The following is a 25,756-nucleotide window of genomic DNA, read 5'->3' on the forward strand; positions in this document are numbered from 1 at the left end:
AAATAGATGGTAATCATGATTGAAATTGTGATCAAGACAAAAGTTTTGTTAAACTTGTTCATGGGATTTAGTTTGCTTTAAATGCTCTATAGAATAGATTTCATATTCTTGCAAGTGAAAATAGATTTCACTTTTTTGAAAATCATAAAATAGATTTCACTTTCCAACAAGTAAAATAGGATTTGAATTCGTGTTATAGTTTAGATATGGTTTAGCCCTAGTTAGATAATTACATGAATCAGTTCTAATTAAAGTTTTGTTTAGATTGTATCAGAAGCACCAAAGTCCTCCTTAGAGAAGATTTAGTATATTTAGTTTGGTTCTAGGCAAACACCATTAGTATGAGATTTAATTTGAAAGAGATCCTAAGGGATCCTAATGGAGCATGACCAAAGCAAAAGTCACAGTTCTTAGTGCAAAAACCCCCAACTTGAACTCATCCTTATCGCATACAGCTCTGAGACACACTCAATTTTATATTGAAAGAATTAAATGATGCAAGTTGTTACACCAATGGCCTCACCCATCAGGTGGATTGTCGATGCTATCTTTGAGAGTTTAGAAAGGTTCCTAGTGTCTAATTGTTGGGTTAGATATAGTTGGACTACCAAATCAAATATCCTTGATTGGAAAGGCTTAGATTATTGGTTGATCAAACCTTCGACTAATTTCTTCACAACCTCTAAAAATACTTCTTTATAATTCTAACTTATGTGGCTTCAATACTCTTCTTTACAATAATATATACAATAATAGTGGTCCAAAGGGAAGCCTGTGTTTGGGACAACATTATTCTCATTTACCAAGAGACTTCAATATGTTAAGTACACTGCCTTTTTCTATAACTATGTTAAGGATAGGAGGCAACACAATCTCATTACCCCTCTCAGGTCCTCTAAAGGGAATCTAATCTCATCTTCCAGGATGATTTCAAGAGAGATCGTTCACTACTATTCTACTTTGCTTACTGAGGTTATCCCTAGGCACAGGAGGAAGAAAATCTCATTCTAGAGTGTATTCCCTAATTGGTCTCTAATGAGATTAATTATTCTTTAAACAAACCCATTATTTTGAGTGAATTAGAGAGTATCATCCTTCAAATGAAGAAAGGGAAAGCCCTTGATTAGATGGTTTTCCAATAGAGTTTTACCAAGAGTTTTGGGATGTTCTCAAAATAGACCTTTTGAAAGTGGTTTTGGAATCTCAAAGGATTAAACAAATGCTGAAAACCATGAATGCTACATTCATAGCTCTTATTCCAAAAAGAGAGGGAGTTTATTAATTAGACCTCTTTAAACCTATAGCCTTGTGCAATGTAGTTTATACAATTATTACTAAGTTGATTGCAAAGAGACTTGGGTCATTGCTTAGTGCTCTTATCTTAGAGGAGCAAGGGGGTTTTGTTACCGGTAGACAATTTCAGGATGGGTTTGTGGTTGCAATAGAGGCTATTCATTCCATGATAACCTTCAAATAGAAGGTTGTGCTTATTGAGCTTGACATGGCATAAGCTTATGACTGTGTCAGTTAGAATTTTTTGCATAAGATTTTGATAAATTTTGGGCTTGGTAGTGGGTGGATCAAATGGTTCATGAGTTGTGTCACATCCTCCTCTACCTTTGTTCTCATTAATAATGAGCCCTCCAAACTCTTTGGTGCTTCTTAAGGTTTTCGTCGAGGGGATCCTCTTTCACCTTATTTATTTTAATGGTTGAATGCTTGGGAATATTTTTAAAGTCTCATGTGAGGCAAGGATTGATTCAGGGCTCTAATTGGGCTGACAAAGTGCCTTTCCACTCTCATTTAGAGTTTTTGGATGATACAAGTCTTATTGGATTAGCTTGAGTTAATGAGGTGGGTAATCTAAGAAGGTTGTTGGATATTTACTTGGTGCCTCTAGGTAAAGGATTAATGAGAACAAGTCCATCATCTTTTTCTTTAACACTCCTAAGCCTATCCAAACCAAGATTCCATGGATTCTTAGATTTAATATTGGTGCTCTTCCTTTTGTATATCCTAGTTTCCACATTACTGTAGGCTCTTTGCCTAGCATATTTTGGTAGGATGTTTTAGATAAGTTCCTAAATAAATTTACTCATTGGAATTGTATGTGGCTTTCTTTGACTAGAAGGGTGACTTTTATAAAGTGGATGATTCATGATCTTCCTTTATATAAGTGTTTTATATAGGTAGCTCCTTCTAGCTTCATTCAAGAGTTTGATGCCCTCTCCTAAAAATCCTTATGTGAAGGTAACTTGCTTTCACATAAATGGTTTGGTTAAGAGGGATTCAATGTGTAGACCAAACCAAGAAGGTGGCCTTGGCCTTCGAAAAACAAGTCTTAATGGTGAATCTTGGTCGATAAACTCTATTGGATATGATGTTGTTGTCAAGAATAGGATTGGACTATGATCCTTACTTCAAAATATATGAGGGGAGTGGAGAGTCATGATATTCCTCATTGTAACCTCGAGGTCAAAGGCTCTTTGGATTAGGGAACTCTCAAAAGAGGAGATAAATTAATTGAGTAAGGGATTTTTTATATTTGCAATAGAGGATAAGAGGATTTATTCTAGTTTGACTCTTGGGATGGGACCCTTACCATCATATTCATTTATCTGCATTTGTGATCTTTGTGTACCATTTTTCTCGAGGCAGGATCCAGATTAAGGTGGAAGATTACAAAAATTTTGAGACTCTAGGTCAAGTAGAAGTGTTTAGATGGAAAGAAGCTCATGAGTGGCCTCAAGGTAGATCTGAGGAGGATAGTCAAGGGTTTGTAAATATTTTGACAAGAAAAGATTTTCACTCCTTAAAGGAGAAAGATATTCTTGCTTGGGGCCCTGATACGAGAATCAGATAGATGAATTCATTGGAGAATTGGGGTCCCATGGTGGAAACAGCTGTGGAGCAAGTTTTATTGGCCCAAATTCAACTTCTTCATGTAGTTGGTTATTCAGGATAGGTGTCTCACCTCATATAATCTAAGAAAGTGAAGATTCTAGGGTCCTTTTATGTGTGTAATGTGAAATAGAAATGAGGAATACTCCTCACATATTTTCTTCCTATTCCCATATTCTAAGGAAATTTGGCATTATCAGCGGGGTGTTTTGGAATAAGGCTTGCTTCCTCCTTGGTTGAGTTATGGGGTATTCTAGGGAACTCCCTAACTAAGACTCCTTTTTGACACATTTTTTGAAACATAGGCCCTTCTTTTATTATTTGGCAAATTAGGCTGGAAAGGAACTAAAGGATTTTTTAGGACAATAAAATGTCGAGTCATCAACCTTGGATGTGAATTACTAGTGTTTTACATAAAACCTTATTGGAAAAATGTGATTTGTCTGCGTAGGAGGATCCAAGTGATTTGGTCATTATTCAGAGGTTGGGGTTGGAGGATGATGGTATGAGACTCCCCTCTTCTAGGGTAGGTCATTAGGCCAAGAGAAAGGTCTGTTGGGATGGATATTAGTCACCTCCACCTCATGATGCATTGAAGATAAATTATGAGGGGTATTTTAGAGGTAATCCTGGGCATGCTGGGACTGGTGAAGTTGGTAGAGATATTTTTGGAGTTGTCCATTTCTTTTTCTCTATGTATAAAGGTTGACATACTAATAAATTTTATGAAAGATCTTTCTATTATTTATGCTCTGGAGATAAGTTGTGTCCTTCGATGGAGAAAGATTATTTGTGAATTTGATTCACATGTAGTGATTGATATGTTGAATAAGCGCTAAGTGGAGGGAATGAATTGACAATTAGCCTTAGTGATCGATCAGATTTTGAGACTATGTAGATCCTTGGATTATATTAACTTTTGTCACATTCCTCAAGAATGAAACAAGGTTTCAAATTATTTGGCAAAATGGGCTTATGAGTAGATGGGAGTGTGGAATGCAGAGACTGGGGAAACTTGCTCACTAAATACTCTTATATCTTGGAGGAGCTTTTTATGGAGGAGATGAGAGATTATTTGGGAGTTCATAGTGATTCTTGATTGTGTGTCTATTTATCTTTTGTTGGTTTTTCAATTGTTGGATCGACTAGCTATTGCTTCTTTGTACTAATCTTTGGTGATTAATAATTCGTTACCCCTCTTTTCAAAAAATTTAATGCAAAAGCATTAAAATTATAGCACCATATCCTAGGTGTTTGTTTCAAACCTTACAAAGATCTCTTTAACTTTAAAACAAACTATTCATTTCCTTTCACCACAAAATTGACATGATGTCGCATTCTAATTTTCTCCTCAAGATCCCCATGTAAAACAATAGTTTTAAAATTTATTTGCTCTATCTTGAAATCACAAGCAATAACAATATACGATAGGAATCCAATAGAATTTAATTTAGAAACAAAAGAGAAAATTTCACCAATATCAACTCCCTCCCTCTAGGAGTAGCCCTTGGCTACCAATTTGGCCTTGTATCACTCCAAGCAACCATTCGCTCTAAATTTATTTTTATATACCCACTTACGACCAATGAGATTACTTCCTTTGGGAAAATTAATAAGATCCCAAGTGTTACAACAATATAAGGCCATCATCCCCCCTACATGGCTTGCATCCAAGTAATAGACCCTCCCTGAAAGATCTAGGTTCATCATTAATACTCAACAAAGCAAATACACGACAGAAAATATGGTAGTCCATGCATGTCAACTAATTTTTTTCTTGTGGATCTCTTCAAGGTAGGAGTAATCGTGTCTACCTATTCATCTTCTTTTGTGAGCTCATTGTGCACATCTTCTAAACTCTTTGAACTTCTTCACATTCTCTATCTTCATTCCATCTAAGTATTCTTCCACATGTTCATCTTCCTACTTGTAAATTTTGTCTTGAATTACATTATATTTGTCTTATCTTTCTCCCTTAGTTGTTCTTTACCTCAAGTAACATCTAAAAACCCTAAAAATTGCATCTCTAGAAAGGATGATTTCATGGGTTAGAGGATTCCAAAGTTTATAACCTTTATATTCTCACTGTAACAAAATAAGATGTACTTTTATGCTTTTTGGATCTAGTTTAGATCACTTCTCCTGATGCACATGAACAAAAGCCTCACAACTAAAGACCCTTAAGTGTGAAATCAAAGGCTTTCTATTTGTACACACTTCATAAGGAGTTTTATCGACAACATTTGTACAAGAATATATATTAATCAAATAACAAGTAGTACCTATAAATTCTGAGCATTTATAAAGATTAGCACCACTTAACATGCTCCTAGCTCTTTGCATCAAGGTTTAGTTCACTCCTTTTGCTATTGCATTTTGATGGGGAGTATAAGGAGTAGTATTATGTCAAACAATACTTGCATGCTTACATAACTCATTAAATTCATTGGAATAATATTCACTCCCATTTTTTAAATCTTGACACTTTTATTTTATAATATGGTTGCTTCTCAACGAAGGCCTTAATTTCTTTGAACACATTGAAAAAAATAGATTTAGAATACTTAAAATAAATCCATGTGCATCTTGAGATATCATCAATGAAGGAAATATAATATCAAGATTTACCCAAGGAGTCAACATCCATTGGACCACATGAATCTAAATAAATAATATCAAATGGTCTCTTTGTCTTATAAGTTGCTTTGGTAAATGATGATCTATTTTGTTTTCCAAACACACATTACTCACAAAAATCCTTTTTACCAATAGAAATAAGAAATACCATCAAATATTTTTTTATTAAGAATGGTCTTAAAACCTTTTTCACTATTGTGACCCAATCTATGGTGTCACAACATACATGTATTTTTAGTGTCAGTTACATTGGCAGAGTTACAAAAAGTAGAGGCGTTTAGCCTAAACAAATTACCTATTCGATATCCTTTAGTTATCACCAAACTCCCTCTTACCAACCTGAAATTAGACTTGTAAAATATTTCATGCATTCCAAAATCATTCAACTTGGATATTGAAAGTAAATTTCTTGCAATACTTAAAATATGCAAAACATTATCAAGAGTTTTAATATTGTCATCATTAAAACACAATTTCACCTTTCCCTTGCAAACAATATTCTTTGTGGTATCACCATCAAGGATAACATCTTCTCCATCATATACTTTGCATGTATTAAAGCATTCCTCGTGAGGAGTCATGTGGTAGGAGCAACATGAATCAATAAATCAAGCATCATTACTAATAGTGTTAGCTAAAATAAACAAAGCACCATAATCATCATCAAAGTATTTTTCATGGAGGAATCAACATTCTTTTTATTATTCTTACACTCATTTGCATGCCCTATATTACCATAATTTCAACACTTTGCTCCTCATGAGGGTTTTAGAGAGCCCTTTAGACTTCTCCCTCTTTTGTCCCCTTTATCCCCTTTCTTTTGGACCTATCCTACACATGCAAAGCATATTGAGAGAAAACACTCATATGCTTTATCCTCATGTCTTTAGAAAGAACTATTGCAATGGTGTTGTCCATATTTGGCTCTACATTGCCATTACTAATAGAAAGAATTAGATTTTCCCAAGATTTGGGCAAAAAGAAAAGAAATAGGATAGAGTTATATTCATCTTCTAACTTAACATCTATTGATGCAAGTTGGCTTATAATTAAGTCAAATGCATTTTAAGGGTCTATAATTGAACCACCATCTTTCATCTTGAATACAATCTTCTTTTGATATATAATTTTTTGGTCAAACTTTTAGTTTAATAAATATTACTATAGTGTCATAAAATTGCACCTCCTACAATTTTAACCACATTTGAGGTCCTCACCTTGGCGATGACACCCTCCTTTCTGACCAAGACCTATTTCTTCATTTTCACCCCTTACCCCCTTCATGTTTGAGCCCCGAGATAGCCTCAAGACCCTGTTCGGGCCCCAATATAGGGCAGGATAGGGGTGTGGCACCCCTGTCCCACGCTCTTAGGGTGGCCACAAGATAGGTCCCCCCGACCCCATCTGTACTTCAAGATCCTAAATCTCCCTGATGTCGACCTTTTATGAGATGAATTAATCTTCAAGAGGCATGTATAAAAGGGAGTTGGTTTTCTCATTTGCATAAGGAGGAATGGGAGGGGAATTTCAAGCGAAGGAATTAGATAAGAAAGCATAGGCGAAGATATACATCATCAAGCATTCAAGTCTTCTTCATTCATCCATTGGAGCAACATTACAATATTCATTTGCAAGCATGTGTATTTGTTAGGGTTTTGTCATGTTACATGTCATTTCATGCAACACTTGTGATTACATTCAAGAAGCAAAGCAATCATCATCGACAAATTGCAGATCTACAAGGTATACATTTCCATTGTTTACATTCAAGCATTTGCAATTATTTTTTTTCAAGGTTGATTACTCGACCGAGGTTTGACTGAGGTAAACCCCTATCCACAACCCTTCTTCCCCTCTTTTCTATGTGTAGGTTGCAGGTGCGCAACTGTAATTGCAGGTTTGGACTTCATTTGTAGAGACAAAAGAACCCTTTTCGTTTCACAAATTTTGTGGAGGACCATGTACATTCCCGCCACGGTCCTGACGACTTTTCTCCAAATTTTTAGGGCAGATCAGTATCAATCTAATTAGCTCACATCCGAAGTTGTAGTGCGATCCCGAACTGGTAGCTCCTCATTTCACTCATTTTCTCTCTCTGTTCCACATAGTAAACAAGTCAACTTTCTCATTTACAAAAGAGGGTAAATCACACTTCAACCCTTGCAATCCAGTTGGAATTCATATCCTTGTTTCCCTTGGATTTGGATCTAGTGGATTCAAGCCCCTCTTTTGAATGTAAGTTCCTTCGAGTGAAAATCATCCTAGTGACTTCCTTTCTCTCTCCTAGGTGGGGAGTCACTAGGGTTCAATTTTCCACTTTACATTTTGGTGAACCCAACATCTTACATATTAATTCCGATTTCTAATTATTAGATATGATTAATTGCGATTTGGATTTCAAATTTTCATTTTCAAGTTTGATGTATTTGCAAATTTTAGAGGTTAATTGCATAAAAACCCTAATTTTTCATTTTGAGAAAATTAAGCTTGTGAAGTGTAAAATTTTAATTACTTGTTTCAGATCTGATTTCTATTTCAAAATTGCAATTCAAATATGTCTCTTTATTATGAAAATTCAGTGGTTAAATCATAAAACCCTAATTTTTAAGATCTTTCCATTTTTGACCTTTGATTGCAAATTTGACCGATCTAAACATCTCCAAATCAGTTGTTTTTTTGGATTCCGTAATAATATCATAATACCTATCATCCTTGAAAATTTCAAAAAAAATTGGTCGGATCGTGTGCACTTTCACCACGGTCCTCGGCTTTTTTCTCGAAATTTTAGGAGACGGAATTGACTGTGTTTTTGCTTAAATCCAGAAAATTGAAGTACTTTATCAATTTCAACACCCTCTAAGGTCAAACACAAATTCAAATTTCACAAATTCAAATTCAAATTTTAAATTTGCAGTTCAAATTTCATTTTCCCTCTATTAAATTTTCTATGCATGTATGGGGTGAACATTATTCTTGTTTGATCATCAATGAATATGGAGGTCTTATCTTATTTTGATAATTCAATTTCAAGTTACATTAAATATGTTCATGATGTTCCCTTTCATGCATATGATGATAATTTAGTTCTCCCTTTCATTCATAGATATCATTTACCCTCTCCCAATATTAATCTCATTAATGAGGGCACATTGGTGCAAAAAGGGAATATGGACACTTTTTTCAAAGATCTCCCTCCTAAAGATGAATCTTTGGAGAATTGTGTTCCTTCTTCTCCTAAAAAGTACCTCCCTCATAAGGACTATTTGGTGCAAGAGGATGATATTATGGCTACTTATCCTAGTGATACCATACCTTCTTTTCACGATCTTCCCTATAAAGATGAAGCATTAATTAAATATGATAGTCCTTTTTCTAATGAGTGTCTTGAACATAAAGATACCTTAGAAAAAGAGTATGATAATAATGCTCTCTCTCCCAAAAATCAAGAGCCTAACAAAAATCAAATCACTTCCATTCATGTTCCTAGGAAACCAAAAATTCTTCCTGATTATCATGTTGTGTATTACACATATACTAATGAGGTAGTTGATGAGAACATAAGTGAAGCATCACATGCTTTATTAGTTCCTACAATCCTCTCTTCAATTCGCTCAAATATCCCATCTCCTACCAAAGAAGTTCCTAAAGAAGAACTATTAGAGGATGATTGGGGGTCCTTAGATTTCACTACTACATTTTCTAGAAAGTCTAAGATGCTTGAATTTCATATTCCAAATTTTTCTCTTAACACAAATCTTGAAATTGATTCAGGCATGTTAAAAACAACATCTGAAAATGAATGGCATATTCATCATGATAATTTAAAATAACATTCAAGTTTCAATTATGTTTCTCCTCACTATGTGACATAGTTAGCCTACTTATTGGGGGCTCTTTGTCATTCGTGGTGGTACAATTTCAGGTGCAATCATACTTAGTGAGAAATATAATAGTTTATTTATTTTTGCCTCTCTTCTTGGGGGGCAAGAATATTCCTTTTCCTCTTTCTAAGGTTTCACTATTTTCTTCATGGGGTACATTATTCATAAAATTGATTCTTGCATGGAGTATTCCTTCATGTGAGCGCATGTTTGTTCTGTGAGTGGGATCTTCTCCTTGCTTGAAACGGTACATCTATTATGAACAATATCTCCTTTAAGGACTTTGGTGAACCTTCTTCTTCTCCTTTCTCTCTCTTTGAAAATTACCTCTTCTATCGTGTTATTCATAACTTGATGTCCTTTCTTGAATGCAGTTATCCTTCATGTGAGCGCATGTCTATTCCTTGGTCAGGATGTATTCCTTTCTTAAGATGGTATGTCTTTTATGATTAAAATCTCTCTAGAAGTTGTGTAATTCTTCTCGTTGTCCTACACTTGGGGGGCAATGATCTCTCTCCCTTTCTCTTTCTTTAAGGATCCACTTTTCCCTATTGTGTGGATGGTGTGAGCTTTGTTACTTGATGTCATTCTTTGTATGAAATTGTTGGCTATTTTCTCAAGGGTTCTCTCTTATACAAGAGGTGTCAGTACTTGACTACAACCTCTTTTCACACTTGGTAATGTACATCTATGATAAATTCACCCATCCCTCTTGGGGCTAAACGCGAGTCATCCTTCATCAAGAATCCCTTTCACCTAGCAATAGGAGGAAGGATTGCATTCTTGTTCTCTTTTGCACTTCATTCTAGAAGATGTTATATTTGTCTTAGACAACTCCTCTTGGGGGTAGATGTATTTTTAACAAAGATCTCTTCTCCTTCAAGGATCACCTTTACACTTACAACAAGATATCTTTTTTTAACTATCTTATCCTTGCTTGAAGAGTATTCCCTCTCTTGCTTGGATTTATGACATTGTTGCATAACGGGTATCTTCTTTGTGATGAAGGTAGGTATCCTTGTTCTACTTTCCTTAAGATATCATCATCAACCTATGTTGACATCTTAAGGTGGGGGGCACCCACACCACTCCTTTGTACTATACCTCTCTCATGCATTGTATAGTGAGACATTCTTGGAACCAGAGGGAAGCCTCTTAGAGCAAGATGTCGTCACTTTTCTTGTACAATGAGACATTCTTGGGACCAGAAGGAAACCTCTTAGAGAAAGATGTCATCACTTTTCATGTACAATGGATCATTCTCGAAACCAGAGCACAGACTCTTAGAGCGAGATGTCTTTACTTTTTGTTTTCTTGTACAATGGGTGATTCTCGGAACTCGAGCACGGTCTCTTAGAGTGAGATGACTCCACTTTTTGTAGGGTGATTATTCTCGAAACCAGAGCACAAAATCTTAGAGCGAGATATCACTCCTTTCTTGGCACATGTACTATACATTCTATACAGGTTGTAGCATACTCGGGCATAGACTCCTATGAGGTGCTTCAAACCTCACTTGCACACATGCACTTGAGGTTGAGTAGAACTAACAGTGTTCTCACTCTCCTCCCTTACATGGATCACCTAGCCAAGCTCTGGGGGCTAGACTTCCATGTCCTTCTCTCCATGGATCACCTAGTTTTAGGGGTGAGATGTCCATGGTTTCTCTCTTATTCGCCTTTCTTCTCATGGATCACCAAAGTATGTATTCATGTCCTCTCTCTTCTCCCTCTCATGAACCCATAGTTTTTCTATTGATGGTTCATGGATGATGTCAACTTTTCTCTTTTATGTGATCACTTGCGTTTATGTGATGGCATTGGTCTTTGTGTCCTGATTAGTTGTTGAGACATCTAAGTATCTAGGTCTCTTCGGCTAGTTGGTTTGTCGTCTTGTGTCTTGTTTTTGTCGTGTGTCTTTTGCGCTTTGTTTTTATTTTTTGCGTCTTTCTCCTTTTTGTTTTATGTGCTCTTGCATATATTTGAGTGAGTTAAGATCCTAAGATTGGGGGCTTGGTTCCTCGAGATTAGTGACATCTTATACTCCTTGTGATCTTTCTCTGCATCTCTCATCTTCATCTCTCTTTTCTTCTACTTTACCGACAGTATTGGCATAAGCCATACTCCCACTAAAGTGGGGGGTAAATGTAGTGTCATAAAATTGCGCCTTCTGCTATTTTAACCACATTTGAGGTCCTCACCTTGGTGACAACATCCTCCTTTCTGACCAAGACCTATTTTTGCATTTTCACCCCTTACCCCCTTCATGTTTGAGCCCTCAAATAGCCTTAGGACCCTGTCCGGGCCCCAAGATAGGACAGGATAGGGGCGTGGCGCCCCTGTCCCACCATCTTAGGGTGGCCCCAAGATAGGTCCCCCAGGCCCCATCTACACTTCGGGGTCCTAAATCTCTCTGATGTCGGCCTTTTATGAGATGAATTAATCTTCAAGAGGCATGTATAAAAGGGAGTTGGTTTTCTCATTTGCATAAGGAGGAATGGGAGGTGAATTTCAAGCAGAGGAATTAGATAAGCAAGCATAGGCAAATATATACATCATCAAGCATTCAAGCATTCAAGTCTTCTTCATTCATCCATTGGAGGAACATTACAACATTAATTTGCAAGCATGTGTATGTGTTAGGGTTTTGTCATGTTACATGCCATTTCATACAACACTTGTGATTAAATTCAAGAAGCAAAGCAATCATCATCGACAAATTGCAGATCTACAAGGTATACATTTCCATTGTTTATATTCAAGCATTTGCAATTACTTTCTTTCAAGGTTGATTCCTCAACCAAGGTTTAACTGAGGTAAACCCCTATCTACAACCCTTCTTCCCCTATTTTTTGTGTGTAGATTTTGTGGAGGACCATGTACATTCCCGCCACGGTCCTGATGAATTTTCTCCAAATTTATAGGGTAGATTTGTATTAGTCTAATTAGCTCATATCCAAAGTTACAATGCGATCCCGAACTGGTAGCTCCTCATTTCACTCATTTTCTCTCTCTGTTCCACATAGTCAACAAGTCAACTTTCTCATTTACAAAAGAGGGTAAATCACACTTCAACCCTTGCAATCCACTTGGAACTCACATCCTTGTTTCCCTTGGATTTGGATCTAGTGGATTCAAGCCCCTCTTTTTAATGTAAAGTTCCTCTAAGTGAAAATCATCCTACTGTCTTCCTTTCTCTCTCCTAGGTGGGGAGTCACTAGGGTTCAATTTTTCACTTTACAATTACATATCCTATTCTTTAACTTGTGTGTGAATTCTTATGTGAAGACATTCAAGGGGACAAAATTCATTAGACACAACTTAATGGTTCCCCATGCCTTCTTGTCCAACTTTTTTCAATCTTCATCAAACATTGTAGGTGGCTTTGTTTCTTGTGAAATAGGAAACCATCAATCTCTCTCTTCCAAGGGATTATTCATCTTCAATTTTCACATCTTGTAGCTAGTGCCATTGAATTTCTCAATATCATGGTGAGAGATAGTGGCCATGGTTACAATCCTCTTCACAAATTTTCAAAAAGCCACAAACCAAAATCTTTCATAATATCAAAAAAATCTTCAAAAATTTAAAGAATAAGGTGTCCCCCTCTTAATAGTGTTGTTAGCTCTAATACCAAGTATTGAAAAAAGGTAAAGTAAACCTGCAGTATTAACTTATGGAAGTGACTAAAAATAAGAAAATAAGATTACCAAATTAATATCATGGTATTACACACACAACATTCATATACAAATCTTTAAATCATGGTAGACAACAAATTTATGTGGAGAAACCTTTTCAAGGAAAAACTCCGCAAGAGAAAGAAGGCGAGTATATTATTAATCTTGAACGAAGAGATACAATAACAAATTTTACTACTATCCTCTACCAATCTTGGCAACACTTCGTTACCTACAAGAACTCAACATCATAATACTACCATCTCATGGAACCAATTTATAAAAACTTGTGAGAGAGAAAATCACTATGGTATCCAAAATTAGGAGGCAAGAAACCACTTGCAAAAACCTATGCCTAGGATAGTAGATATCCAATATGCATGATAATAAAATAATATAATTCACATGAATCCAAATGGGAAACTAGCCTACAGTAACCCAACACTTAAGCTTCCCAAACGTTCTATAACTCCCTAATAAATATTTGAATCACAAAATGAACAACCTTTCACCTTCTAATATTGGGTGTTTAACTCATGACTCTTCAAATTGCCAAAAGTTGATGCCTAGGAGGTACTTTATTCCATTTTGACTTCTAACCATCACCTACACATGTTCTAATCTTGATAGATGTTTTTGGGCAAATATATCTAGATGAGTTGGAGTTTTTTTATTTCCTAGACATTTTTAGCTACATGAATTGAGTAAGGAATATAGTATCAATTGTTGGTGATATGAATTGTGAACCCAAAATTTTATATAGTCTTTGTAATGGTGAAAAATCAGGGTTTCATCATAAAATATAGTAAAACCACCCATTTTTCTTAGTTTACCATTACTTTGGGGAAAGATAGGAATTTGATAGATCTAAGCCTAAAAGACCAAGATTCTATCTAGATTCCAGGCCTCCTAAATGGGGCTCTTCTTTCCCTGAGATTTGAATTGTATTTTTAAATTGTAAAAGATTAGGGTACAATGATGGATTATTTAAGCAATTATACATAAATAGTGAGCTACAATATTTGTACGGAGCCACAAACCTGGATCTGAGTAGTAGATGAAGGTTCAGATCTATTCCCAGAAATTCAGCCTAAATTATTAGGACTGTGGTAGTGGTCACCTTGGTCCTCCTAACTTTTTGTTGTCCAAAGGGGGCCCTGTTTGTCTTTGTGAATCCTGTCGTTCCTCCAAAACCCAACTCTATACCTATTCCTACAAATAGTGAAAAGGAGAAAATTGTTGGGAATAGGGGTTTACCTTAGGTCAAATCCCAAATTGGAATTAACCATAAAGTTGAATTGAAATGTAATTGAAGTACTATAGTAAAATATTTTCCCTTTGAGGGAAAGGCTAAAAATGAATGAAAACCTAATGATATACCTTTAATTAAGTTGTGTTTGTCTACACAAGGAATTAGGGTTTCATGTAGATAGTCTTTATAAAACATAGAACATGAATGTCATCTCCAATGCTTGAATCTTGACTTCACTTATTCTTTAATGCTTGATAGAAGATTGATTGATTGCTCACTTGAATTTGTTAAAGTGTAAAATGAGATCTTGAAATTGTTAGGTTTGAAATGAGAGGGGTAGACATCCATTTATACTTGCTAGTTGAAAAACAAATTAAATTTCTAACACAGGCTAACACGGGAACTAGGTCCTTGCCCAAATTGGGTGATCGTTATGAGGCCCCAAAATGGGTCCTTTTTTAGAGGACCATGGTGCCCATTGCCATGGTCCTAGATATTAGGGCTCTAAGATAAGAGGGGAGAAAGTGTAGATAGTGAAAAGATTGAGTTTAGTGACTGGTGTGAGTATAATCAGTGCTTTAATCAAGCCTTAGAGGATGAACGCCAAAGTGAGGACAAAATTGTTGGCGAGTACAATTTAGGACACTACATTTAGTCCCCACTTTAGCGAGAGGATGAGACTAAGCCTACTCATGATAAAGTAAAAAGGTTTGCAATGAAAACTTTCATCAAGATATCAAAGAGACAAGACACATTGAGCCCCCAAGGGACTTTAGGATATCACTACTTCAATATCAAGATAAAACGTGGCATCATAAGAAACATGAAAGACAAAGAGAATCATGACTACTAGCCTGGTAAGATTTGCTTATTATAAGTCATGAAAAAGAAAAATACCAATTTACAAGCAAAAGGCTTAGTTTGAAAATTAACTTGAGTATCAAAACATGTTATGGTGTGTGCGTAAAGTGAAACATTGAGCGGCGTGTATTCGTCCACGTTAAAGCAATTACATATGCCTTATCGGGAGCAATTATTTTAAGGTAGCATGCATCCAAAGACAAGCACATTACCACAATGATATGCCCCCAAAAAAGGACAAATCAAAGGAAAATTATCATAAAACATAAAACACATAAGGGATCCACTTACTCTGGGGTTAGTATACTCTTATGATAAATAATGTATATCATGAATATTTGTACTGAATTGACCTCATCCCCCCAAAGTAGTGGAACCGTAAGAACAATGGAAGAAGGTAACATGTGTATTTTGAGTTGACATGGAAGAGACCAAAAGAGATCTTGATGCTTTGCATGGTCCCCAAGTATACAAAAAAAGGGACAACAAATAGAAGAGTGTCACAATAGATCTGGCCTCTTTATTAACTTGCACCAACAGAGTGACAAGGGTCATCCAAAGAGAGTCTAACATAATAGAAAACACATCACGAGGGAAGCACATTATGAACAAGAAAGAGAGGAGAGAGAATTTGTGACACAAATGAAGCTAATCAAGAAAATCATCCACCTCCCAACCTTGCTGAACATTTTTTTGGAAAGGTGGATAAGATGCAAGAGGAGAAACTTTGAGAAAGGTAGATGGAGCTACTACAAATTCTAAAAGGACCATGCTCTAATAATGAGTCACTTTGTCTGTCAATAGGAGCTAGGATCAATGCTTTGGAAAATTTTCTAGATAAATCATTGTCAACATCAACAAGCTCATACATATCATCAAAATAATTAGAATCAACATTGCTATCATGAACAACATCATCATCCATTTCTTCATCAAGATTAATAAAAATAGGATCTCTAATATGAATAGAACATGAACCATTATCTTTCTTAAGTATTTTTAATCTTGGTGATTTAGGTTGAACTTCCTCCCTAGGGTTAGGCGAAGGCTGGACAAATGGGACTAAGTCAATATTTGGTGTCTTCGAGGAGGAAATAGGTTGAGAAGCAAGTTCACAAGCCTTAGCATGACGTATTTTTTAGCGTTGTCTCATACAACGACTTCTTTTAGTTTTAGCCGAGGGTTGTGAAGGTTTTGGATCAATGGGCATAGGCTTCTTTTCTTCATTTAAAGGAGGAGGAATGGGAAAAGATCTACTAGGTTGCGAAATAGGAGATGTCGGACGCTTTCCTTTACAAGAATTAGGAGGCGGAACTGCAACATATATAAGAGGAATAGAAGGTGTAGGAAGGATACCAGGTCCATCACGGGGAGGAGGAATAGGTCTAGTATCTCTAGGCTTACTCAAAGATAAGATCATCTCATTCTTCCAATTTTGATAAGATAGAAAAAGAGCATCACTTTGAGGCTTAAGAGGCTCAAATTGTTTAGGCCATAAGTAATCAAGGGTGACATCTCCACGCCTCACTAGGGGTTGGTACATGTTATGATTAATTGTTATGATAGTACCATTATGAGTTAATTTTAGACATTTATGAATAGTAGAAGGGATCGCTTTTATGGAAGAGATCCAAGGATGTCCCAAATTCACATGAAATTGATTCGATGTATGAATAATAACAAAAATGACATATAAGCACTTAGTACCAACCTCAATAGGAAGAGTAAAGAACCAATAGTAGGGCAAGAAAACCATCATACACCTTGACCATTGCATAAAATTTATCATATGTTACTTGTTGTGATTGTAAAGTATAGAGATATTCTTCAATGGTCACATTCACCATACACGTTGGATCAATGAGCGTCCTTCGTGAGAGTTTGTCTTTGATCTTCACATTGATATATAGTGGGCCATTTGGTGCAACAATAGTCTCACTAGGATCAAAGGTAATGAATAGGTCCTTAGGAGGTGTAAGTTTGTCAACAAGATTCACAACATTATTGGACTCATCACCAAGGTCATCGAGAGAATATGCAAGAGGCTCAGACTCAACCACATTAGTAGAATGGGAAGGCAAAGGATTAGTAAATATTTGGAGATTTTTTTTAGGAGGAGCTACAAATTTGTTTCCTTTGTCATTCACACCAGCTACAAATATGGCAATGTTATCAATACAGTATTGAATCCTGCTACTTAAGGTATAACACTTCTCGGTATCATGACCTGGTTGATGATGAAATTGGCAAAAGGCTTTGGGATCATGATAAGATGGAAAAGGTTTGGGGGTATCAATTGGCTTGATGGGAGGAATTTTCAACACATTTTTATCTATCAATTTTGACAACATGTTATGAAAAGATATAGAAAGAGGAGTAAATTCTTTTCTAAAGTATTTGGATAAAGGAGCCACACCTGATGTCATGGCTACCACTTGAGTATTGATGTTTTCATTTATCTTGATGTATCCCTTGTTTGATTTAAAGTTGGTAAAATATTGTTGAGCACTCTCATTCTTATCAACCAGAGCCATTGAAGGAGACAATTCAAATTGACTCACTTGAAGCTGATAATTATGAAGCACTGCGCACTATTGCATAGAGGAAGTAAACTAAAAAAAGAGAAGCTTATCCCTAATATCTTTTTTTAAATTAGTAATATAAATTCTTTGAACATCATGATCAGACATAGGATAAACAATTTGAGAATACAAATGTTTATATCTACTAATAAAATCAATCTTTTTCCTTAACTCCTTGATTACAATGAATCAAATCAGTCAAAGTAATTTTAGGACCAATATTATTGTGAAATTGTTGAATAAAAGCATTAGATAATTGTTAAAATTATGTATTAGAATAAGGATGCAAATAACAATACCAATACAAGGCTTTATCCCTAGAGGTTTGAGTAAAAAATTTAGCCATAAGTCTTTGATCATGAGCAAATTCACTACACAAAGTTTGAAATGTTTTTGTTGGTATTTTGGATATGTTGATATGGTTTTGTCATTGATGTCAACACTTGTCAAACACTTGATAACACTTGGAGATCTTTGGTTATGTTCACCGACATGTTCAGTGACTTATGCATAGTCACCGGTATCTGGTTCACCGACAGGATTATATTGTTCACCGGCATTGAGGATGATCTGTTATTGTCTGGAGATTATTTGGTTATGTCGAAGACATCGTTTGGAAACTTGGTCTTGGTGATTTGTTCATTGGTCTAATTGGGTTTCGCATATTTGTTGTTACCGGCAAATAGGTCCAGGATATGCACCAACAAGCTTATCTATTCCAGATCAGCACGACACGTCATAAAGATGATTTATTATTATTGTAAATGCATTGAGCCGACATCATGCATCACATATTGATTCATTTGTAATTGATTTTATTGTAATATCTTAGTGAGTTGACCTACTCAACTGGTCTTAGGTTATGGTAGAAATGTAAGATCTCATTAATGAGATTAAGAAAAGAGTGTGGAAAAGGATTGTAATAAGGTATATGCGAATATAAGTAGAGATATACACATAGACATCATTCAAGATTGAAGGAAGGTTTAAAGAAGGCAAATCAGAGCTTAACCGATACTGAATCCAGCATATGAAGATGCTATTTTGAGCAGTACATTATCATTGGATTTAACCATCCAATTGTAGTCAGTGTGACTCCCATTTTATGATTGAGCAGTGAGCTCTCGACAGTTGGCCTTTCTGCATGTGCAAACTCCATATTGTACACACATACTATCTGCAGTAGTATCATTTGATTGTGGGTAAGGTTTCCCACTATGGTTTTTCCCCTTATAGGAGGGTTTCCATGTACAAATAATTGTGTTATCTTTCATGTATGTTATTTGTCTTTCTGTTTCATGCATTAAACTTTACCAGTACTGCAATTAACTGTTAAACTATCTATCGACATTAAAGTTTGGTTTACTGATATTAAGAATTAAGTTTGATTAAGTTAAGTTTGGTTTGTATTTATGAGACAACTAATTCACCCCCCCCCCCCTCTCAGTTGCCTCTGGGACCTAACAATTGGTATCAGAGCCTAGTCCTCTTTTTGTGGAAGTTTAACAGCTTGAGGAGATCCAATGTCTACTAACTATTTTAGGAAGGATAGTCCGAAGCTTGATGGAACCAACTATGGTATAAGGAAGATCAGGATGGAGACACATCTGAATTGCATTGGGAAGGACATATGGGATGTTACAAAGAATGGTTATACTGTTCCTACTCAAGGTCAACCTAATCCACCAACCTTGGCTAAAGATGATGAAAATGATTGCAAAGCAAGAGAAGCACTTTTGAGCGTATTGTTAGACCAACAAATCATGGGATTATCAGACAGATCTACTACTAAAGCTATTTGGGATAAATTGGAAACATTGAATGAAGGTGATACCACAATCAAAATTGCAAAACTAGAATGCTTCCGGGTCAGGTGTGAAAGTCTGAAAATGGAAGAAGATGAAAGGATTTCTGTTTTTATGGAAAGAGTCAATGAAATTGTTTTGGGTATACAATGTTGTGGAGGAACCTTAAGTGAAGATGAAATTGTTTCTAAAGTTTTAAGATCTTTGCCACCGACATATAAAATGAAAGTTACTGCTATTAATGAATTGAGAACAATGCCTAATGCATCAGTATCTAGAGACACTTTGGGTGGAAAACTTTCAGCTTTTGAACTTGAGGAGTTTGGTCCTGTTGCTACTATTGAGACAGATTTAGCTTTTAAGGCATCATCATCATCATCTGAGAATTCTGATTGGAAAGCCTTTTATGCAAGAAAACTTGAAGAAATTAGAAAGGAGAATGAAGAACTGGAAGAGCTTGAAGCACTATTTGCAAGGAAAATGCCTAAAGGTCCAGCTAAAAGTAAGTATGAAGGTAAAGCACCATTTAAATGTTTTAACTGTAATAAGATTGGTCATATGTCTTCTAGGTGTTAGACATGCAAGATTGAAAGAAGCAGCTAAAATAACATACAAACCTAACCCTGAATATCAAAGGTACAGATTTAAGAAGAATAGAGACAAATCATGTTACTATGCTGATGAAGGAGTTACTGATGATTCTGATGAGGAACCGACAAACAATGGATGGGCTTTTGTGCAATAACAGAAGATCAATCGACACCTACTATTCAACCGGTAGAGCAGGCCCTGTCAGCTAAAATTGAAGATAAGGATGAATGGATTATTGATTCCGGATGTTCACATCATATGACTGGTGATAAGAGTAAATTCTTAACCTTTCAGGAATATAATGGAGGTCTAGTAAGATTTGGAGATGACAAAGATTGTTTGATCAGAGGAAAAGGCACTATATCTTTTGATGGTAAGCATAATACTGACAATGTTTACTTTGTTGAAGGTTTGAAGCATAATCTTTTGAGTGTTGGTCAATTAGTTGAAAAGGGATTTCAATTACAATTCAAGAATGGTAAATGCAAAATCATGAATAGAATTGGTTTAGAAATTGCAACCAGTAATAAGACTAGAGGTAATACCTTTCATTTGAATAATAATGAGAAGACATGCTTGATAGCACATATTGATGAAAGTTGGCTATGGCATAAGAGACTATATCATGTAAATTTTGATTGCATTGTGAAAATCAATACAACTAAGGCAGTAAGAGATTTACCTAAGATTATTAAACCTCACAATCCGATATGTAAGGAATGTCAATGTGGAAAGCAAGTTAGAACATCTTTTAAGAGTATACTAGGAAAAATCCAATAACGTTCTTGACTGAATTCATATTGATTTATGTGGTCCACCAAGAACTAGAAGTTTACAAGGAGATAGATATTTTATGTTAATCATTGATGATTATTCAAGAATGTGTTGGGTTACTTTTCTCAGGGAGAAATCATAAGCTTTTGGGAAGTTCAAACTATTCAAGGTCATGGTAGAGAATGAAACCGGTAAGAAAATCAAATGTTTGAGATCAGATCAAGGAGGTGAATTCACATCTAAGGAATTTAATACATTATGTGAAGTGAATGGAATTAAAAGACAGTTATCAGCACCTCAGACACCCTAGTAGAATGGAGTTGTGGAAAGAAAGAATATAACTATTTTGGATGCAGCTAGAAGCATGATATCAGAAGCAAATCCAGTAAATACAGTTGTTTATACATTCAACAAAGTTCACATCAAAGGTGAAACCGGTAAGACCCCTCATGAACTATGGTTTGGTAATACTCCTACTCTTAAATATTTTAGAATATTTGGAAGTAAATGCTATATTAGAAGAGATGAGTATATTTCTTGGTTATTCATCTAAGAGCAAGACATATAGATGTTTTAATAAAAGATTGCAGAAAATCATTGAAAGTGCAAATGTGAAGATTGATGAACAGTTTAGAAGGTCTATAGACTTTGAACCAGCAGTTGAGATTATCACAAATGAACCTACTCTGAGCACACTGGTATAGAATATTGGTCCAGTCACACCGGCATCATCTGAGAATTCCACAGTGACTGAAGAACAACAACAAGTAAAAACACCCCGGTATGTAAGATTGAATCACTCTGAAAATCAGATAATTGGGAACAAGTATCAAGGAGTTATGACTAGAGGAAGACTGACAAATGAAGAGGTATGTCTATTTCTCAAATTGAACCAGTAACTATTAATGAGGCATGTGAAGATAAATATTGGATTAAGGCTATGAAAGATGAATTGGAACAAATTGAAAAGAATAACACATGGACATTAGTTCCCCGGCCTAAAGACAAAAATGTAATTGGAACTAAATGGGTATTCAGAAATAAACTTAATGAAGATGGTAAGGTATTCAGAAACAAAGAAAGATTAGTGTGTAAGGGATATTCACAGAAAGAAGGAATTGATTATAATGAATCCTTTGCACTGGTAGCTAGAATTGAGGCAGTCAGATTATTCTTAGCTTTTGCAGCACACAAGAACTATAAAGTATATCAAATGGATGTTAAATGTGCATTTCTGAATGGTGATCTAGAAGAAGAAGTTTACATTGAACAACCTGATGGATTCTCTTTGACGGATGACAAAGATATGGTTTGCAAGTTGAGGAAAGCTTTATATGGATTGAAGCAAGCTCCTAGAGCTTGGTATGCTAGAGTGGACAAATATCCTTTTAAGATTGGTTTTACTAAAGGTAATGCTGACAACAATCTATATTACAAAGTGACTAATGATGACATCTTGGTTATTGAAGTTTTTGTTGATGATATAATCTTTGGAGGAGAAGATGGATTATGTAAAGACTTTTCTAATAAGATGCAGGAAGAATTTGAAATGTCTATGATTGGAGAGATAAAATTCTTTTTAGGATTGCAGATCTCACATACTGATAAAGGTATATTCACAAATCAATCAAAGTTCTTGAAGGAATTACTAAATAAATTTGGCATGGAAAATTCTAAACCGGTAAGCACACTCATGACTACAACTGATAAGCTATCTTTGGAGGATGAATCAACACCTGTTAATCCGACTAGATACAAGTCTATGATAGGAGGTTTACTGTATTTGACACAAACAAGACCTGATATTATGAATGCAGTATGTATTATTTCAAGATTTCAGAGTAATCCTAAGGAAAATCATGAATCAACAGTGAAAAGGATTTTTTGGTATCTAGAAGGCACAACAAATCTTGGCTTATGGTATCCTAGAGATGAAAAATTTGACTTATGTGCATACACAGATGCAAATTGGGCAGGAGATGTAGATGACAGGAAAAGCATCACTGGTGGAGCATTTTTTCTTGGTAGCAGATTAATCTCTTGGTTGAGAAAGAAACATAGTTGTACATCTTTATCAATAGCGGAATCAGAATATGTTGCAGCAACAACTAATTGTACACAGGTATTATGGATTAAGCAAATGTTGAAGGATATAAAGATAAAATGCAAAGAACCTATAATCATTTACTATGATAATATGGTAGCAATTGATATATCAAAGAATCCGATATTTCACTCAAAAACTAAACATGTTTCTATCAAATTCAATTTTCTAAAAGAGAATGTTGAAGCAAAAGAAGTGAAATTGGTTTATGTGAATACTAAAGAGCAGATTGCAAATATCTTTACTAAACCTTTGCCTAAGGAAACTTTTGAATATCTAAGAGAGAATCTTGGAGTTATACCCTCATCGGTAGAAACTTAGACAGTTGGAGCATGGCATTAGACTGACAGACTTAACAAATAAATCTTTTTTTTGGATTTGATGAGGAGAGCTGCTTCTCAGGGGGAGTAGTTGGATAAATTGATAAGTTGATATTTTGTGATAAGTTCTTTCAACTGATTGTATTTGGTTTTGTATTTATTTGACATTTGATGTCAAAGGGGGAGAGATATCTATGGAAAAACACTTTATCTTTTGGGGAGAGATTACTCCTAGGGGGAGAGATATTATGTATTTTGATTTCTGGTTAATGATCTCTTTGGGAGATTGTTGGTTTTTGGTTTTTGGCATTTCTACTTTGGCACTTAGATGGTTTTTCCATCTTGTGTTGCCATCAATGCCAAAGGGGGAGATTGTTGGTATTTTGGATATGTTGATATGGTTTTGTCATTGATGTCAACACTTGTCAACACTTGTCAAACACTTGAGAACACTTGGAGATCTTTGGTTATGTTCACCGGCATGTTCAGTGACTTATGCATAGTCACCGGTATTTGGTTCACCAATAGGATTATATTGCTCACCGGAACTGAGGATGATCTGTTATCGTCTGGAGATTATTTGGTTATGTCGAAGACATCATTTGGACACTTGTTCTTGGTGATTTATTCATTGGTTCAATCGGGTTTTGCATATTTGCTGTTACCGGCAAATAGGTCCAGGATATGCATTGGCAAGCTTATCTATTCCAGATCAACACGACACATCATAAAGATGATTTATTATTATTGTAAATGCATTGAGTCGACATCATGCATCGCATATTGATTCATTTGTTATTGATTTTATTGTAATATCTTAGTGATCCGACCTACTCAATTGGTCTTAGGTTATGGTATAAATGTAAGATCTCATTTATGAGATTAAGAAAAGAGTGTGGAAAAGGATTGTAATAAGGTATATGTGAATATAAGCAGAGCTATACATGTAGACATCATTCAAGATTGAAGGAAGGTTTAAAGAAGGCAAATTAGAGCTTAACCAGTACTGAATCCAACATATGCGATGCTATTTTGAGCAGTACATTATCATTGGATTTAACCATCCAATTGTAGTCAGCATGACTCCCATTTGTGATTGAGCAGTGAGCTCTAGGCAGTTGGCCTTTCTGCATGCGCAGACTCCATATTGTACACACATACTATCTGCAGTAGTATCATCTGATTGTGGGTAAGGTTTCCCATTGTGGTTTTTCCCTTACAGGGTTTCCACGTACAAATAACTGTGTTATGTGTTGTGTATGTTATTTGTCTTTCTGTTTCATGCATTAAACTTTACCAGTACTGCAATTAACTGTTAAACTGTCTACTGACATTAAAGTTTGGTTTACCGGTATTAAGCATTAAGTTTGATTAAGTTAAGTTTGGTTTGTATTTATGAGACAACTGATTCACCCACCCCCCCCCCCTCTCAGTTGCCTCCAGGACCTAACAGTTTTCACGTGAGTCAAGGGATCACTAATTTTATTGTAAATCTCCAATTGAGGGACTTCCATATGTTTAGGAGGGACAACACGAACAATGTCATCGGATAATGGGCTCGCTACATCAAACATTTGGGCACATTAAACTTGGATTCGGTAATGGAAGCCAACTGTTGTTGTAAGGATGAGATGGTTTGGGCTAAGTTATTGATGGTTGCTTCGGTGGATGGAATGAAATTGGACATATTGGATTGTGATGGAGGAGTAAAATTGTTGTATGTAGGTGGAGGTTGAGAGTAAGGAGGTGGAACGCTATGATATGTAGGTGTGGGAGATGATAGAGACACAAATGGAAGATTCATGGAAGGAGGTATAAAAGCATTTTGATTAACAAGGTTGCCCCCTTGACTAACATGTGTGGGATTAACATTTTGTGTGGAAGTAGTCATGATAGAAGATGTAAATGTAGGTACACTAGGAAAGAATGTAGGCATAGGAATAAAATGATTGACTTCACTACTGGTTTTGTTGTAACCAAGGACTTTGGCACAACTTTTGATAGGAATAATATTGGTGTCAACAATATGAGCAAGGCCACATAACAAATCAACAACAATTTTATCACTTTGCACCATTCTTTTTAATCGTTCAATCAATGGGATTGCCTCACTTTTTTAGTATTGTTAACTCATCCATTGTTGAAGACTATCGAATTCATTGTCAATCTTCTCCAACTGGTTGATGGTAACCCTAGTTAGTGATTCATCCTCATCATGAGAATTGTGAAAAGAATGAGAATAAATGACATCCTTTGTTGGGTTGGAGGAACCACCAACATTCTCATGAAATAATTTATCCAAATTAGGCTCCATATCCTTAGTAATTAAACCATGGGAAGCCTTAATTATACAACTTCTTCTCATGGGA

This window comes from Cryptomeria japonica, chromosome 10, assembly GCF_030272615.1.
Source record: "Cryptomeria japonica chromosome 10, Sugi_1.0, whole genome shotgun sequence".
NCBI classification, from domain to species: domain Eukaryota; kingdom Viridiplantae; phylum Streptophyta; class Pinopsida; order Cupressales; family Cupressaceae; genus Cryptomeria; species Cryptomeria japonica.